Source organism: Cynocephalus volans, chromosome 11 (assembly GCF_027409185.1).
Source record: "Cynocephalus volans isolate mCynVol1 chromosome 11, mCynVol1.pri, whole genome shotgun sequence".
Taxonomy (NCBI): Eukaryota; Metazoa; Chordata; class Mammalia; order Dermoptera; family Cynocephalidae; genus Cynocephalus; species Cynocephalus volans.
In genome coordinates, this window is record NC_084470.1 from 127,228,757 (window position 1) to 127,247,558 (window position 18,802).

Consider the following 18,802-nt stretch of genomic DNA (forward strand, 5'->3'; position numbering starts at 1 on the left):
TATATTAAACTCAGTACTTTCTGAACTCTAAATTCATGCTTTTTTTCCTAAATGATGTGGCTTACCACAAAACACTTTCTTTTTTTCTAAATTTCTAAACGCTACAGCGAACTGTTAGGTGATAACAAGCTCACTGTCAATGGGGAAGTTGATACATGGCCTGGAGACGATCCGGCAAGGAAGCAGCATTTAGCTAAAATATGAGATATGTCTGAGTCTTTTCTCAATCTGAGATACCTTGACTCTATGACCAGTAAATACTGCTCATCCATAGCACTGATTTCTTTGGAAGATTTCAGATTCTATGATCAAATTTCTTCCATGTAAGCAGAAAAGCCAGTTGTTACAATGTCTCTCTGCGACTAGTTACCTTAGTTGGTTATTTTATGCTTCTATTCTATTGAATTACTGGGTCCAGGAGACTATAGTATTAAGTACACCATGAACTAGTAAGTTTTGTGTTCCCTAGGTTTAACTCTAGGTTAAATCCTTAAACTCATCAACATTTATTGAAATACAAGTATGGATGAGATGAATGAACTCCAATCCATTTCTAATTCTGGAAAACAGACGAAGATATATGCACTACTAAAGGTACCTCGGTAGCTTTGTTTTCTTCTCCAAAGTCTATTATTAATCCTTGGGTAGAAATAATTAACCACAAAAAAAAAAAGCTACATTTTGTTGGTCATTTCTGCTTTATCAGTCCTAATGTGTGATCTGCTTTCCTGAAAGCTAAAATAGACCTGAAAGTTTTTGAATTCATGCTTAATCTATACCTGCCATACTAAGTATTTTTAAACTAAACTTGCATAAATATGAATGAATGAGTGAATGAATGAATGAACAAACAAGCAAATAAATAAAATACCCACACTGGAACAGATCTTTAATGTAATTTATCATTCTAATACCATCCGCTGCCTTTTGCAGGCATTATGAATATGTCAGACTGAAGGTTAATTCAAGAAGAAACCAGAATTCGCTGAGCTATTTCATTCCAACTGTTTATTCTGCTTCTATTTGTTATGTAGAGTTTATGTAATTTTGTTTTTGAAGAATCAGGTCTCTCATGTGAGCTTTATTTTCTTTAATTTGCATTTATTTTTATGCTCTAAGGCCATACTCAGTTATCATTTAAAATAAACAAGAGAAGATCAACTTGAAGGAATTGGAGCAGAGAAGAGATGTGCACGTAGACAGCACTAGGCCACTTACCAAGACACGGTGATATAAACTTTACTCTAATTTTTAAAGAATATGAGATAAAGGTTCTAACCACAAAAAAAAGTCAGGGGACAGATTATTTAAATAAACACACACTGAAATTTTGAGTAAATGGGAATTGTAGTGGCTCCCAATATTAGACTTTATATCCAACAACATACGTATGTGTTTCAACTCTCACTTCCGGACCTGAGAGAGTAATCATTATAGAACTTACCCACCCGTCCACCCACTACTTGCCACAGAAAACAATCTTAAAGTGGAATAGAATATGCAAGGCAACACTTTAAGAAACTGAACAATAGAAAGCAGAAGCGTATGATCCTTGAAAGAAGGAGACCCATAAAATGAACCCCATATTCAACTCAGGTTTCTTCCTAGAGGGACTTTCTTGACTGCAGTCCAGGGAGGTAGAACCCACATGGAGAGCCATAGTCCATTCTGGTGAAACAGGCTGATATTGGAGTCTGGACTGATGAGACAGGTGGAATTTGTGGAGCAAGATAACAGAACGGAGGGAACTGCCTAGAATGGGAGACCCCTGAAGTCTTCCTGGGATTCTCTCTCAGGTTCTTGGCTGAGAGATGGCTTGCTCACACACGCTGAGCCACAGAACCAAGCTCGAAGCCAAGGTTCTTGGTCTCAACTTCGTATAATCCATCACTTACTGATATATCTATGTTTCTTGTCATTTTGCAAACCCATCCTTCACTTTTGATTCATTTGATCAGTAATTTAACAAGTATTCACTAAGCTCCCTTTATACATATCAGGGCACCAGGGTAGGCACTACCGCGTTTTGGCGTATGTATAAAATATCTTCCTGGTATTTGCCTTCTTCTCATTTCTTTATTCACCGTCTTCCCACCAAAACCCAAAGCAATTTTTCTGAGTCACCTTTGTGTACTTCAGTTTGAATGGAAATGGTCTAGAGCACTGTTCTCAAACTTGACTGAATACAGCCATCATAGAGGCAACAGGAAAACTTTAGCTAACCAATTGGGAAACAGCCAAAAATCATAGTGAGTAGATCAGGCATTTTTTGTTGTATGGATATAACTCATACCTGATTTCACTATTATTTTTCTAGATTGTATAAAAGCAATCTTTTTCTTCCAACTTGAAGTTATAAAATGAAAAATGTAAACCAATATTTTAACACTATGCCAGCATTAAAATTACATAAGCGTGTTGACATTTTGAATAGACTGAAATTCTTTTAGTCATCAAAGGGCATTTATTAAGCAGATATGTCCACAGTTTATAGAGTTATTTGGTATAGTGTCTAAATGTGTGCAAACTTAAAAGGAACACAAATGACTAGAGCTTTTCTTTAAGAGTTTAAAGCAAAGCTCACACATCACAGCGGTCCTATTACTCTCCCTAAGCATTTTAAAAGCAGATATTTTTACCATTTTGCAGATGGAAAAACTGAGATTAATTTTACATTAAGTAATTAGATCCAGATTTCCCAGTTTCTGCCTAGAATGCACTGGCTCTCAGCAAAGCAGCTGCTTAAATTTAGACTTTCAAAAGACTATTTTTTTTTTATTTGAAGCTTACATGCATCTGTTAGAGAATTTCAAAAAGGCAAAAAGCTCTTTGTGTACAAGCTTCATTCTAGCAAACTTATCAAGTGGATTTTGCTGTAATGTGGTATGAAACTTGAGAAAAACTGAAGAACTTGATTAATTTTTTAGCTAATTGCAACAGTAAGAATGGGGTAGGATACCCCTTTTAATGCTGTAAAATGTAGTGGTATATTTCAATAAAAGAAAAATAAAACAAACTGCACAGAAATCAAATGGATTATAAGCATGTTTTACCACAAAAAATAAGAGTATTTCTACTTTATTATAACAATTCTCTACATTTATCAAACTTTTATAATTTGGAGATCGCTACCGAAATTTGAAGATTATAGGATTCCTAGTATATACATACATTAAATCAGAAGAAATTCTAACTTCTGGAATCTATTGTATATTGCATTCTTAAAATTACTAAAGAAAAAAAAAAACAATAACAACATCGAAAACACTCTGAGGCTTAAGTCTGGTAACCTAAAACCAACGAATGACTGTTTCTGAAACAATTTATCTATGAAGAAACTCAGGGACTGTTGCTTTTTGTTTGGAATTAGTGATATAAGGACTGAAATTCAAGTCATATCCTTCACTTTAGAAATCTACGCATCATTGGAAACCAGTACTCCCGAAGCACCCTGACAATGTTGATGCCATATATTAAGGATGGTTATCAATGTTGAGCACTAAAAATAGAAATTTACATATGTGATTTTATTTATTTATTTACTTATTTAAATTTATTTACATATGTAGTAGAAATTTACACAGAACAATGAATGATTCTCATTCAGGGGATGCATCTGCTCCCAGCGGACATTTGGCAGTGACTAGAGACATTTTTGATTGTCGCAGCTCGAGAGTATACCTGGCATCTAGTGGCTAGAGGCTAGGGATGCTGAAAACATCCTGCAATGCATAGGAAAACCCCCTACAACCAAGAATTACCCAACCCCAAATGTCAGTATTGCAGAAATTGAGAAACTCTGAATTAAACTAGTTTTAATAGTAGTCGTAACTTTTAAAAAGCATTGAGGTAAACCTCTTATTGTGTGTCTTAGTCTGTTTTGTGCTACTATAACAGAATACCTGAGACTGGGTAATTTACTAAAAACAGATATTTATTCTTCACAGTTCTGGAGGCTGGAAATTCTAAGATCAAGGTGCTGTCCAGGTTGGTGTTTGGTTAAGGGCCTGGCCTCCCCTTCCAAGATGGTGCCTTGAATCCTGCGTCTTCTAGAGGGGAGGAACTCTGTTTTTCACATGGCAGAAGAATGGAAGGGCAAGAGAAGGACAAATTTGTCCTTTTACAATAGCACCAATTCCATATATAAGGATGGAGCCCTCATGGCTTGATCACCTCTTAAAGGTCTCACTGCCTAATACTGCTACAATGGCAATTAAATTTCAACATGAGTTTTGGAGGGACAAGCATTCAAACCATGGCAACATGGAACTGAAGATATTCATAGGGGGTAGATTTCTAAGACTTTTTTGTAGGTGTTTGAAATTTTATTAGATATGGTACATGGGTTAGGTATTTTGGAATCTTCCTTGACTGAAATCAAAGTAGCTTCTGATCAGGACAATAGGACAGAATATTAGCTGTGGTCAAGGTATTGAAGCTTAAGACTGCATTTAAATTATCTCATTTACAATTTCAGGAAAACCAAATATTTGTGCTCTTTACATGATCTTTAAATATAGGTTCTATCCTCATGTATTTGATATCCTAGCTAACATGCTTTAGACGGCCATAATTTCACGAGAAAGTGCCAGGAAATTGATGTAGATGAACTAATACTAAAAAGAAAGTATACTCATTGCCAGATTGGAAATAAGTTGCTACAAAGTCTGGACTCTGCTTTGATCCACTCTGAGAACATTCGTTGATAATATGTCTCATGCAGTGTCCTACTGAGTCAGTGTTTGTTGGTGAAAACTATTTTATTGACAATTACTGCTACTTATATCTTCAGAGTAACAGTAAGTTATTCGTCCCAGGCCAAATATTGTACATGTCAAAACACACCAATGGACATAAAAAGGCTGTGGAAATTTTTGAAAACTGTTGGAAATTTGTGGAGACTGAATGAATACTGACTTAGACGCTGAGGAACATGGTAGTGATGTGAGTAATTACACACAGCTATGAGTGCTGATGAGGAAAGAGCAAGATGTACTGAATATTTTCGTAGCCTGAATATGTGCATCCTTGCTTTTCCTTTGAGGAATTGTTTGTTAAGGGCTGAGCTAAATTAATAACTTGCTTTTCATCAATATATTTTTATTCGCAGAAAACTAACTTTATTCAGTCACTTTGATAAATTACTATTTCACTCTTTCTGTATAAACTGGGAATAATATTGTGATTTTTCCCAGATAATGCAAGGGTGGAAGGTATTTATCATGAGACTGGGCCTTCTAGCTTTTATGGTGATTTCATTTGGTCTCAGCTAATGATTTTTCCATTCCTGCTGGGTAACCAGTAGAAATGTATTGGATCCTATAGGACTGCCCAAATTGGAATAACCTAAAAGGTTCCAACCACGGCTGTCAGTGTGCTGGCTCTGCTAGAATCCTTCTAAGGGCCCTGTGGCTAACGTTGATAAATTACCTTTCACTCCTAAGACCTTACATTTAGTATTAAGTGTTTTAAATACTCTCTTTCTCAAATGGTTCCCAGGGCTCTTTGCAATTCTAAAATGCTGATTCACTATTAAGTAATATTGTCTCTCTTTTTCACAGCACAATTTCTGCCTTCTAGTAGATTCTGCCAGATGAATCACTTCCTGAAATATCATCAGCATCATAATAGAAATCACCCTGTTGTCATAAATTCAGGCACGAGAACTTCAGGATAGAATCCACCAGATCAGAGTTAACAAAGATGAAATGTGTGAAAAAACGCAATCATTTAAAATGTTCAAAGAGAATTAAATGTAATTCGTTTGTTACATCTTTTTACAGTTTCTCTAATATGAGAGTTAATTTGTGAAAGAACATGTTAAGAAAACCATAGCAAGGAAAACGGGTTATTTAGAAATATTGTTCCTTACTAACATATGTGATATTAGGACAATTTAGGGCATCGAGAAACTCCCCAACTCTATTGAATTCCACTATCTGTGTTCTTCGAGCAGAGCCTAAAGATATTTTTATGGTTTTCTTAAGTAAGAATTTACAAGACCATTCATCATCAAATTGGATTTTCTTTCAGCAGTTGCTTTGGAGAATGAAAGGTAATGGACATTGTGTATATTTATAAATAGCCTGTTCTCATTAAAATTATATTCTGCTCAACAAGAAAAAGAAAAAGAGGGCAAGACAAGACAAGACAAGAAAAATAAGAAAAAATGAGATGGAAAAGAGGGGGGAAAGAAAGCAGAAGCCATGCAAGGATATTCATGGACTGCAGAGAAATCTGAAGGACTCTGCTTTTAATACTCAACATCTGTCTTTAAAAACATATCAATCACATGATCACTAACAGCTGTTGCATTGGACTTTTAATCAGCTGTGATTTTCAAAAGAGAGAAAGAATGCTTTTGGATCAGTTAATGGAAAGTTATTGCTAAGAATGCACCAGCTTAGTGCTGGCAACTGATTCAACATTTAAAGAGACGAAACTTTACCAAAAACCGTAAACACTATTCATGTGTAAAATGCTGTGCTATGAACAGCATAAATGGTCCCACATGTCTGGAAGCCTGAATAGAACAATGCAGGTTGTAACATGTATTCAAACTGATATTGAATGTTACATGGAGTACATTAAAAAAAAAAAAAACAAGAAAAAACCCCCTCTACAATCATAGCAAGGCAGAAAAGCACATAAGCATCATACATTTTAATCATAATAAATAATGAAGAGAATAGGACCTTCAAGTTTTGACGGCCTATTTCTTCCTAGGAATATGTAACTTCCACTCACGCTATTGAAAAGTAATAACCCATGTGGGGATGAGAACATCAGGGATTGTGGCAATTTTACATTTATTGGAAAGAGGCTACTCCTGGTTTGAATTAACTTCAAGCTTTCTTGGAGAAAGCTTGTCAGGTCTGTGCCATTTACCTTTTTAGGCTGAGACATAATATGGCAACACACTGAAAATTCTTGCACTGAAGCAGGCTATGGGGTTACACACTAAAGAAAAAATATATTTACTTCCAGCACAGGATATTTCTTAATGCATCAACCATTTGCTGCTAAGGGTGATCACAGAGGAATCCAATAAGACTGAAAGAGAGTTAAATTTACCTGTGGCCCTCACTGGCAAAATAACTGTATTCATTGCACCCTGGGAACATTAGAATGGGAGTGTTTCCTCCAGTGACATATTCGTTAAGACTGTGCTGATAATAATGCTTCACCAGTGATGGCTTATACAAATTGTAATTCGATTCCCTTTGAAGATGTAGATTTCAGTCAGAAAGAATTACCCTTAAATGACCAAAACAACTCATTTATCTTTTCATGTGTTTATTATTTATTATAAATAAAAGACATAGAGGAATTATAGACATAAATATTGCATGGTAGTTAATTTCTTTATTATAATAGGAAATTATTTCTTGTAATGATTGTAAACTATATCCTATAAGACTTATGATCATAATCATGATTATTAACCATCATATCCTGCTCTAGAGCACAACAAACATTTATTAAAGACATGTGTGCCTGTATTGTATATTCAAAAATGGTGATATACAAAAGCATGCAAAGACATAGCCTTTGCTTTGCTAGAGTTTAGTCACAGAACAAACACAGAAGAGTTGCAACTGAGATGCAAGTGGAATTAAGAGGAGAAAATAATTATTTTTGTCTTTCAGTGGTGGGAAAAGAGTGGGATGCGTATCTGAAGAAGCCTTCCTGGAGATGGGATATTCGTGCTAAGCTTGGCAGTGTGCAAAGGACGCACTAAGTAAAGGAAAGTGCATAACCAGTAACAATTTAAGTAACAGTGAACAGCCAGTGTAGCACTCATATCTGCAGAATGAAAGAGAAGGTTAGGACATAAAACAACACCGAATTGAAGCTAGATTGTGCCTAGTCTTTAATGCCATGCTCTCATATTTATTACTTTTTTTTAGCACACCTCGAGACTCTCTCTGAACAAATCATTTTCAAACTCTGCTCTGAGAAGCCATAGAATTTACCTGGAGATTCACTGGGGACCACCATGTGGGTGAGATGAGAAGGTAAATGAGTTCCAGGATCCCAGTTCTCACTCAGAGTTCAGCCAGATATTAGCTTCATTCATCCACAAAATGCTATTGAAGAAATAGTTCTGCCATTTAAGAAAAAAGAAACGGAAGAAGGGGGAAGTTTAAACATCACTATAGTAAATACTTTCAGTTGGGAGAACCACTGATACACGTTTTGGTTTGGTGGTTGGTTGGCTTTTGAAGCCATTCTGACAGCTGTGTGAGGAAGGGGTTTGAGTGGGACACTGCACTTGTGAACTCAATGCAACAATTCACGTGAGAGGTAATGGAAGCCAAAAATAGGCCAATTGGAAATGGAAAAAAGAGGACAGCTTTTAAAGATAAGTCAGAGGTAGGCTACTTAGCACTCAGTAGCAAATGTGCAGGTAAGACGGTTTAGAGGTGGTGGGGTACAGCAGGGCTACTGCAAGTGTGCTCCCCAGACCAGCAGTGTCAGCGTCTCTGACAGCCTCAGGCCTCACCCCAGACTTCCGGAATCAGAAACACCGGGCAACCGTGGGAAGGGCTAAAAATCTGTTTTAACAAGTCTGCCAGATGATTTGCATGCATGCCAAAGTTGTGGAAGCAATGATATAAAGGGTGAGCCAAAATTCCTAGGTTGGTGAATAGGGTGGATGGTGACTAAAAATGAGAAAAATATGTTTGGGGCCAAGATAATTGTTTCAGTTTGGGATATATTTCATAATTAAAGAGTACCCAGGTAAATATTTAGCAATAGGAGTCTGGATCTCAAGACAGGAGTTCAAATGGGTTACTGGCTAAAGTAATACAAGCTGCTTTAAGAGATAAATTCCCAAATTTCAGCATCTTAGCCAGCAGGCATTTATTTCTTTGCTCAGGTAAAGTCCCAAACAGGTATTCCTGATCAATGAATAGGTCACTGAAGGCTTCTCAGGGGCCTCACCAGGATCAATACTGGCTCATCAACCTCAGGCTACAGGAGAAGAAGGGCATGGTGAGCATTAATGGCTGGCCTGAAAGATGTGCATGTCAAATTGCTGTGAAATTGTGAAATATCTATTTGGTCTTGGTCTGGGTTTGCTGTCACACAGCTCCTAAAACCCTTGGAATCTCCAGAGGAATAAGAGTGTCTTTTGTATGCTAATAAAATGACTGGAGGCTGGGAGCTCTAGATAGCTTTATAATAGGGGCTGGTCACCAGAAAGTCCAAGCCATGATTAGACGGTTGAAATTTTCAGCCCCATCCCCCAACCTCTGGAGAGGGGTGCATTAGTCTGTTTCTGTTGTTGATAACAGAACACCTGAAACTGCCTAGTTTATAAAGAAATAAAATTTATTTCTTAAAATTTGGAGGCTGGGAAGTCCCATGTCCAGGGAACACATCTGGTGAGGGTTTTCTTCTGTGTAAGAACTCTCTACAGCATCCCATGGTAACCAGGGTGTCACATGGTAAGAACGGGCTGAGCAAGAGACAGCTAAACTTCTCAATAACTCTCCTTATAAAGCCATCGGAATCATGCCCAATACTCCATGAATGGATCAATCTATTCACAAGGGCGCAGTCCTCACAACCTAATCACCTCTTAAAGGCCCCACCCTTCAAATAATACAATTGGATTTCCCACCTTCTTAATAAGTTTCCAATACATGATATTTCTTCTTAACAAGTTTCCAGTACATGAAATTTAGGGGACACCTTTGACCCATAGCAAGGGGAGAGGGGATGAAGGTTGAATTGATCACCAATGACCAGTGATGTAATCAATCATTCCTGCATAATGAAGCCTCCATAAACACCCAAAAAGACAGAGTTTGGGGAGCTTCTGAATAGCTGAATACGTGGAAGTGCCAGGAGGGTGCTGCCTCTGGAGAGGACATGGAACCTCCATCGCCTTCTACCATACCTCAACCTATGCATCACTTTGATCTGGCTATTCATCTTATCCTTATTAATACCCCTTATAATAAATGGATAAACATAGGTAAAGTGTTGCCCTGAGTTCTGTGAGATGTCCTAGTAACTTAATCCAACCCAAGGAGGGGGTCATGGGAGCCTCCTTATTTATAGCTGGTTGGTCAGAAGTATAGGTGACAACCTACTACTTGTGATTGGCATCTGAAATGGGGGGGCAGCCTTGTGGGAATGAACCTTCAGCCTCTGGGATCTGATGTTATATCTAGTGTCAGAACTGAATTAAAGTACAGGACACCCAGATGGTGTTTAATGGAAAATTGCTTACTGTGTGGAAAGGAACCCACACATGTGGTGTCAGATGTGTTGTGCTGAGGAACTGTGTGATAATAGGAAAACCACTTTAGTTTTTCCTATCTCTATTTGGGTGGGAGAACGCAATCTTTTGGTCACATCTCCTTGCAAGGTAGGTGGAAAAATATATTCTTGCTGTGGATCCAGGAAGAAAGGAAAGCAGATCTAATGAGAATTTAGTCTTGGCCACTCTTGAAAACAACAATTTTGGAATCATAAGTACATGGAATATTTTCTGAAACCATGGAAGAGGACAGGATCACCCATGTAAGGTGTATTTTTGTCAATAAGCAGTATAAATGACATGATCATGCATGTTGATGTGCTAGTCAGCTGATGAGACATATTGCATAGCATGGAAAATAAGTTCACAACACTTTCAGAAACAAATGCAGAAAGTTAGAAAAATTAAAGTAAGGCCAGTAATTTTTAGGTTGATAGATTTGTTTTTGTGCTCTTTAGGGGAACAGCTTGTTCAGCTAGAGATTTGTTATAATTTGTTGAGATTGAAGGAAGCACATCTAGTCTTTAAAATATTCTTCTTATACTAAAAACTGATCATTGTAAAACAAATACATACATGCTGCTTTTTTGAATAGATACAATATTTCTTTAAGATATGCTTTTTCATAGTATTGATTATACTTTGACTCTCCTATGAAGCACTCAGTTTCTCTAACTTTACCTCATTCCTTTTTTTTTTTTTTTAAATCACATATCTGTTTGCTAGGATGGTGGATGACTTGAAAGGTGACAGATTAAGGGCTTAACAGGAAAATGTTTTTATCTAAAGGCACAAGATAGGTGCAATAAACCCTATTCATACAGAAAGAGATTGAGATTTCCAGTGTTGATCCAATTTGATATCTGAAAACCATGATCCATAAAGCATTATGTTTTTTTTTTTTTTTCAGAAAACATTCAGTTTTGTGGTGAGCATGGAACTTAGGACCCTAAAATAATTCATCTGTACGGTATACAGAGGGTTTTCTTCATTTAAGGGCTTTCTCTCACCCCCATAACCATGCCAGGGAGGCCTTGAAGGGGCTTCAAGAAACTCAGAAATTTTTGCAGAGCACATTTGAAAACCACTGAGCAAGAGAGAAAAATAAGCAGAAAGACATGCAGGCTTGACTTGGGATATATGTTTAAAATGTTTTTTTCCATAGCTTTTCCTGGTAAACTAGATGGCCAAAGTATTTGCTCCATTTATATTGGAATATCCAGCAGTTTAAGCCCTCTCCCACAAATGGGATAATATTTCACATATGTGGTGTTAGTTGTTAAAAAAGATAAGAACAGAAATTTATCCATTTCCTCCAGATTTTCAAATCTGTTGGCATATACACACAATCTCCCAAAACTGAACCATGAAGACGTAGAAAATTTGAACAGACCAATAACAATAAAGGAGATTGAAGCTGTTATCAGAAGGCTCCCAACAAAGAAAAGCCCAGGACCAGATGGATTCACAGCAAAATTTTACCAAACATTCAAAGAGGAATTGACACCGATTCTTTACAAACTATTCCAAAAGATTGAAACGGACGCAAATCTCCCAAACTCATTCTATGAAGCAAACATCATCCTGATACCAAAACCAGGTAAAGATATAACCAAAAAGAAAACTACAGGCCGATATCCTTGATGAATATAGATGCAAAAATCCTCACTAAAATACTAGCAAACAGAATACAGCAACACATACGTGAAATTATTCATCACGATCAAGTGGGATTCATCCCAGGGAGGCAAGGTTGGTTCAACATACACAAATCAATGAATGTGATACACCATATTAATAAACTCAAACACAAGGACCATATGATCATCTCTATAGATGCTGAAAAAGCATTTGATAAAATTCAGCACTCATTCATGACAAAGACCCTCTATAAGTTAGGTATAGAGGGAAAGGATCTCAACATAATTAAAGCCATATATGCCAAACCCACTGCCAATATCATCCTGAATGGGCAAAAGCTGAAAGCTTTTCCTTTAAGAACAGGAATTAGACAAGGATGCCCACTCTCACCACTCCTATTCAACATAGTGTTGGAAGTACTAGCCAGAGCAATCAGAGAAGAGAAGGAAATAAAGGGCATCCAGATTGGAAAAGATGAAGTCAAACTGTCCCTGTTTGTGGATGACATGATCCTATATATCGAACAGCCTAAAACCTCTACAAAAAAACTGTTGGAATTGATAAATGATTTCAGCACAGTAGCAGGACACAAAATCAACACACAAAAATCAGTAGCATTTCTTTTCTCCAATAGTGAACATGCAGAAGGAGAAATCAAGAAAGCCTGCCCATTTACAATAGCCACCAAAAAAATAAAATACTTAGGAATTGAGTTAACCAAGGAGGTGAAAAATCTCTATAATGAGAACTACAAACCACTGCTGAGAGAAATTAGAGAGGATACAAGAAGATGGAAAGATATCCCATGCTCTTGGATTGGAAGAATCAACATAGTGAAAATGTCCATACTACCCAAAGTGATATACAAATTCAATGCAATCCCCATCAAAATTCCAAAGACATTTTTCTCAGAAATGGAAAAAACTATCCAGATATTTATATGGAACAATAAAAGACCACACATAGCCAAAGCAATGCTCAGCAAAAAAAATAAAGCTGGAGGCATAACACTACCTGACTTTAAGCTATACTACAAAGCTATAATAACCAAAACAGTATGGTACTGGCATTAAAACAGACACACTGACCAATGGAATAGAATAGAGAATCCAGAAATCAACCCACACACTTACTTCCACCTGATCTTTGACAAAGGCACCAAGCCTATTCACTGGGGAAGGGACTGCCTCTTCAGCAAATGGTGCTGGGATAACTGGATATCCATATGCAGGAGAATGAAACTAGATCCATACCTCTCACCATATACTAAAATCAACTCAAAATGGATTAAGGATTTAAATATACACCCTGAAACAATAAAACTTCTTAAAGAAAACATAGGAGAAACACTTCAGGAAATAGGACTGGGCACAGACTTCATGAATACGACCCCAAAAGCATGGGCAACCAAAGGAAAAATAAACTAATGGGATTATATCAAACTAAAGAGCTTCTGCACAGCAAAAGAAACAATTAACAGAGTTAAAAGACAACCAACAATGTGGGAGAAAATATTTGCAAAATATACATCTGACAAAGGATTAATATCCACAATATATAAGGAACTCAAACAACTTTACAAGAAGAAAACAAGCAACCAAATTAAAAAATGGGCAAAAGAGCTAAGTAGGCATTTCTCTAAGGAAGATATACAAATGGCCAACAGACATATGAAAAAATGCTCAACATCACTCAGCATCCGGGAAATGCAAATCAAAACCACATTGAAATACCATCTAACCCCAGTTAGGATGGCTAAAATCCAAAAGACTCTGAACGATAAATGCTGGCGAGGTTGCGGAGAAAAAGGAAATCTCATACATTGTTGGTGGGACTGCAAAATGGTGCAGCCTCTATGGAAAATGGTATGGAGGTTCCTCAAACAATTGCAGATAGATCTACCATACGACCCAGCTATCCCACTGTTGGGAATATATCCAGAGGAATGGAAATCATCAAGTTGAAGGTATACCTGTTCCCCAATGTTCATCGCAGCACTCTTTACAATAGCCAAGAGTTGGAACCAGCCCAAATGCCCATCATCAGATGAGTGGATATGGAAAATGTGGTACATCTACACAATGGAATACTACTCAGCTATAAAAACGAATGAAATACTGCCATTTGCAACAACATGGATGGACCTTGAGAGAATTATATTAAGTGAAACAAGTCAGGCACAGAAAGAGAAATACCACATGGTCTCACTTATTGGTGGGAGCTAAAAATGAATATATAAATTCACACACACACACACACACACAAAAAAAAAAAAAAAAAAAAAAACGGGGGGGGGAAGAACATATAACAACCACAATTACTTGAAGTTGATACAACAAGCAAACAGAAAGGACATTTTCGGGGGGGTGGTGGGGAGGGAGAAGGGAGGGTGGTTTTGGTGATGGGGAGCAATAATCAGCCACAATGTATATCGACAAAATAAAATTAAAAAAAAAAAAAAGATAAGAACAGTCTGAGATATAGTAAGTATTCAATAAATACCCAAAGAGACTTCTGTTTTTTTATTATTTTTAACTTCATGACAGCACTAGATAAAATCTCCAGAAAAAAGGAGCTAAAATTAACTGGAGGTTCACTCTTCCCTCCTCTACTGAGACAGGCCATACTGCTGATGGTGGGCTAAGAGGGTTGTTATGGTTATCTTAGGGGGCTGCAGGGTGGAGAAGGGATTGTGACAGCTGTTGCAATGTGGAAGGGCCCTTAACCCCTGTAAACGTCTGTGAAAGCAGTTTCCTTTGTGAAGAGCTTGAGATGTTGCAGCACTTGCTTTCCTGTTGCCAGTCTTTATCATGAGGTCACTAAAGTTTCCTAAGATTGTATAAGCCAGACTGGTGTTTACTTTTAATACATGACCCTGGCAACCAGAGGGAAGCCACAGCTAGTGAGAGGGTTTAGGGGCATCCTAGTGACCTTTTGTCTGAAATGTGCTTCCCTCTCTTCCTGAGAAAATTCTAATCATATTTCAAATGTCACTTCTTTCCTGCAGTTTGCCCTACTCCTTCCCCCTTGCCATCTCAGAAAAATCACTTTACTCCAAATTGCAAAGATGAAGCGACTACCTTAAGCTACAGTGGTGGAAGTCATTGCTTAGTAGTGTTGCAAAATAACTGGCATCGTATCTCTGTCAATCCCAGCTGGGCATCTGTTCTTCCTGAAAAAGCCAGGCCAAGGCAAAACCCACTTCAACTGAAGAGCAGGCCACAGGGATGTGAGGCAGCAAAAGACAGCAAGCAGAGAGGCAGGGCCACGCAAACAGAAAGGCCATGACAATGGCCATAATTAACCAGGGACTTCGGATGATTTACTGGAAGAAAGTAACTCAGTCATAAAACAAACAGTAAATAAATTGAACTTAGATGAATCCTGAAAGTGTCAAAATGAGCAGAATTCTCAAAAATAATCCTAAGGGGCCTTAAAAAAAAGGAACCGGCACCTGTCCAGAAAAAGTTGAGATCTTATATATCAAAGAAAAATCTTTAATGCACCAGAAAAGGAACACTATCTTTAGCCATGAAGGTGAATCTTTGGTTTATTTGTTTTGGTTGTGTTATTATTGTTTTATTTCTTCACCAATGTCTAAAAGGAAAATGGCATTAAGAGCTAATATGTATTGATAGCTTATAATGCTTTATGTATATTAATTCATTTAATCCTCACATCAACTATAAAACCAAGTATTTTTATTACCAGTATCTTTCAGATGAAAACACTGAGACCCAGACAGGTTAAGTTACTGGCTGAATGGGACAAAATGAAGCCAATGACAAGAGCTGGGATTTAAATCGGGCAGTCTGGATTGAGAGTGGCTCCCCTCCCGTCACCATCATTCTCTGCTTTGCGGACTTTCATATGAATGCCAGTAACACTGCTGCATCAGCATCGTCTGTGTCCCAAGTAGAGGAGGAGAAAGCCAGGAGCAAGGGCCAGGCCACACATAGCACAAAGCAATGGAATCACTAAGGGAGCAAGGTCCCCACAGGCAGATAAATGGGGAGGGGGCACAAGAGGACACTGAGCTGACGAGGGACAGGAGAGTCTTCTAAGCTGCTCCTGAAAGAGAGAAGGATTGGGTGAGCCAGAGCACAAACCAGTGCCTTCCTCCAAGCTGTGGCTTAAAGACCCAAGCTGGGTCAGTCAGGCTACTTCATGAAGCCATAGTCCTTTCCTTCTAGGTGCATGGTCAACAAAAAGAGAGTGGAGAAGACACATCTATTGCTACCTAACTTGGCCAGAAGTGCTCTGCTCACAGTCCTTTGGTGAGACTTGGTCACATGACCATATATGTGAGTGAAGAACACGTGGAAATTTGGTGAGATCTCACAGTCTAACAAACCCACTAATACTTATAATCCAGCAGTTGATTTGTTTTCTACCTATTTCTCCAACCCCAATCTAGCCAAACTGGTCTTCTCTTCTATGACACCAAGATTACCCTCCACAGACAGCCTTCTCATATGACGTATCCCTCCCTTTTTCAAGGAATTAATTCCTCCATATCCTTCAGAATGCCATTTAATTATATCCTCAGGAAAGTCTTCCTCCCTTGCTAGACCAAATCCTAGATCCAGTTATTACAGCACCATTTACCATTTTTTGTTACAGTATCAAATTTATATTTTGTGATTTATTTGACTCATTTTTATCTCCTGCCTTCCCCTGCCCCCTGAGGCTGTATTTTAAATATTTGAATGGGGGATTTCTTTTAATTTCCAAGATTCACAGCAGTAGGTATTCAATAAATGCTTGTTGACTGAATAAATGCTTGTTGGCTGAATAAATGCTTGTTGGCTGGCTGGATAAATGAATACACATATCTTTAATAGCAATTTCTTTATCACTGGAAGTGTTCAGAGACTGGAATCTCCTGTCGGAAGTGGTGTAGAGATGTCAGTATCTGAGCTCAGTGGATGATTCATTTATTCATTCAGTACATACGTATTGAGTGTCAGTTTTGTGCAAGGGACTACGAGGCACTGGAGACACATCTAGAACTCAGCAAAGCTGTCCACTAATGCCATCCCTCATTTCCTGATCCTTGCATGTTCTTTCTTCTGCCTAAAGAGCTCTTTCACTTTGTGTTTTATCTGACTAACTCCTAAACATCCAAGGAGTCTTAACTTAACAAATTTTATCCATGTACTTCCATGACTCCTAAAATCCATGTTAGAGGCATAGCACACTACATATCATTTATCATGGCAGCTATTATGGAGATTACGGATGGATGACAGTAGGAGACAAGGCTACTATTTGATTACCTGATATTCATTCCTCTCCACTCACACAGGAGTATGATAGACACAGAGCTACCCATTTAGAGACTACATTTTCCAATCCTCTCGCAGCTAGGTAGGTGTGGCAACATGGCTACATTCTGATCAAAGGGATGTGAGTAGATGTATGTATGATCCTTCCAGGTCTCTTCCTCATATGTAATTGTCTATAAACTCCCCTGGTCCCTTCTCCTTTTACACTGACTGTAATTGGACAAAAATTGGAGCAGACTCCTTGGACTGGCAAGTGTTGGGGATGGCACTACTACTCTATGGACTAATACGGGATAGAAATAAATAAGTTTGTATCTATCTCTGGGGTCTCTCATTACAGAAGGTTAGCCTAGACCCTGACTAGTGCAACAGATATCATATTTATATAGTTTGCTTTTGTATCCACAGCTTGTTGCACTGAGTCTGGCACATAATAGGCACCTGATAACTATTTATTGAATGAATGAATGAGTGAATGTGTTGGTAATGTCAAAATGAGTGGCATGATGATTCAAGCTGAGAATGACAGATAATAGCCTGAACCAAGAGATAATTATTGGTCTTAATTATTCCCTGAATAGACAGACATATAACCTAGGTAATGTATGAAATTAATATTTATATTAATATTTATTTTTATATAATGTTATATATATATAAATTTTAAAATATATATTTATGTATATTATTTTCCCTAGAGAAAATCAATTAATTATTTAAGGATTAAGGGAGAAACTGAGATTCATAGCCCCAAAGTGGGGGAAAAATAAAGAGTTCAACAAGTTGTTGAAGTATTACTGTTTGATGATTTTTTTTTTTAGATATGTCAACTCATGTATGAGTAAACTCAATCTGTGAGAATCTTGAGGGAAAACAATGAGGTTTCTTTCTTCTGTAGATAACTTGTGTTTTCTTTCCCTTCCTTGACGTTCTCAGCTTACTTTTGGAATCCCGTGTTCTGCTCCCCACCTGGCAGCAGCGCCTCGTCTTTGGCCCTCTGACCTAGGACTAGAATCAGGGGTTATTAACACTGGCCACCAGAACAACACATTTCCTTTACTCAATATCCATCCCATTCTTATTTAGACTTAGTTCATTTCTTAATTGTCCTCTATGACTTCCTTCTGAGCCTAGCAATATTTTTAAACATCTGCATACTTATCTAACATCTAGATAATGTTGGCAGGTAGGGACTCCAGTGTGTCTAATCCAGTTACTCAGCAGGTTACTTTTTATCCTCTAAATACAGATTAGATTCTTGTCACGTTTTTTCTTTCTAGGCTATGTTCAGCGGAGTTATTCTTTTCCATGGTGGTCATTACTACTTTATGTACTTACTGCACTTATCAATTAATCCATTTGCTCATTAGACAAAAATATGAACATTATTATTATTTTTTTAAATATCTGGGCAGAGGATTACTGCAATGTGAAGGATACGGAAACAGAAATTCTGAGCGTTAGGAAAATCCTTCCTCTTGCTCGAGAGGTCAGGAAAGGAAGTCTACGAGGAGGTATTATGTAAACTGAGGTGAAAGTAGTGAGGCGTCTTCAGGCCTGGACTTGGATGTCTCAGATCATCTCCACCACATCTTAT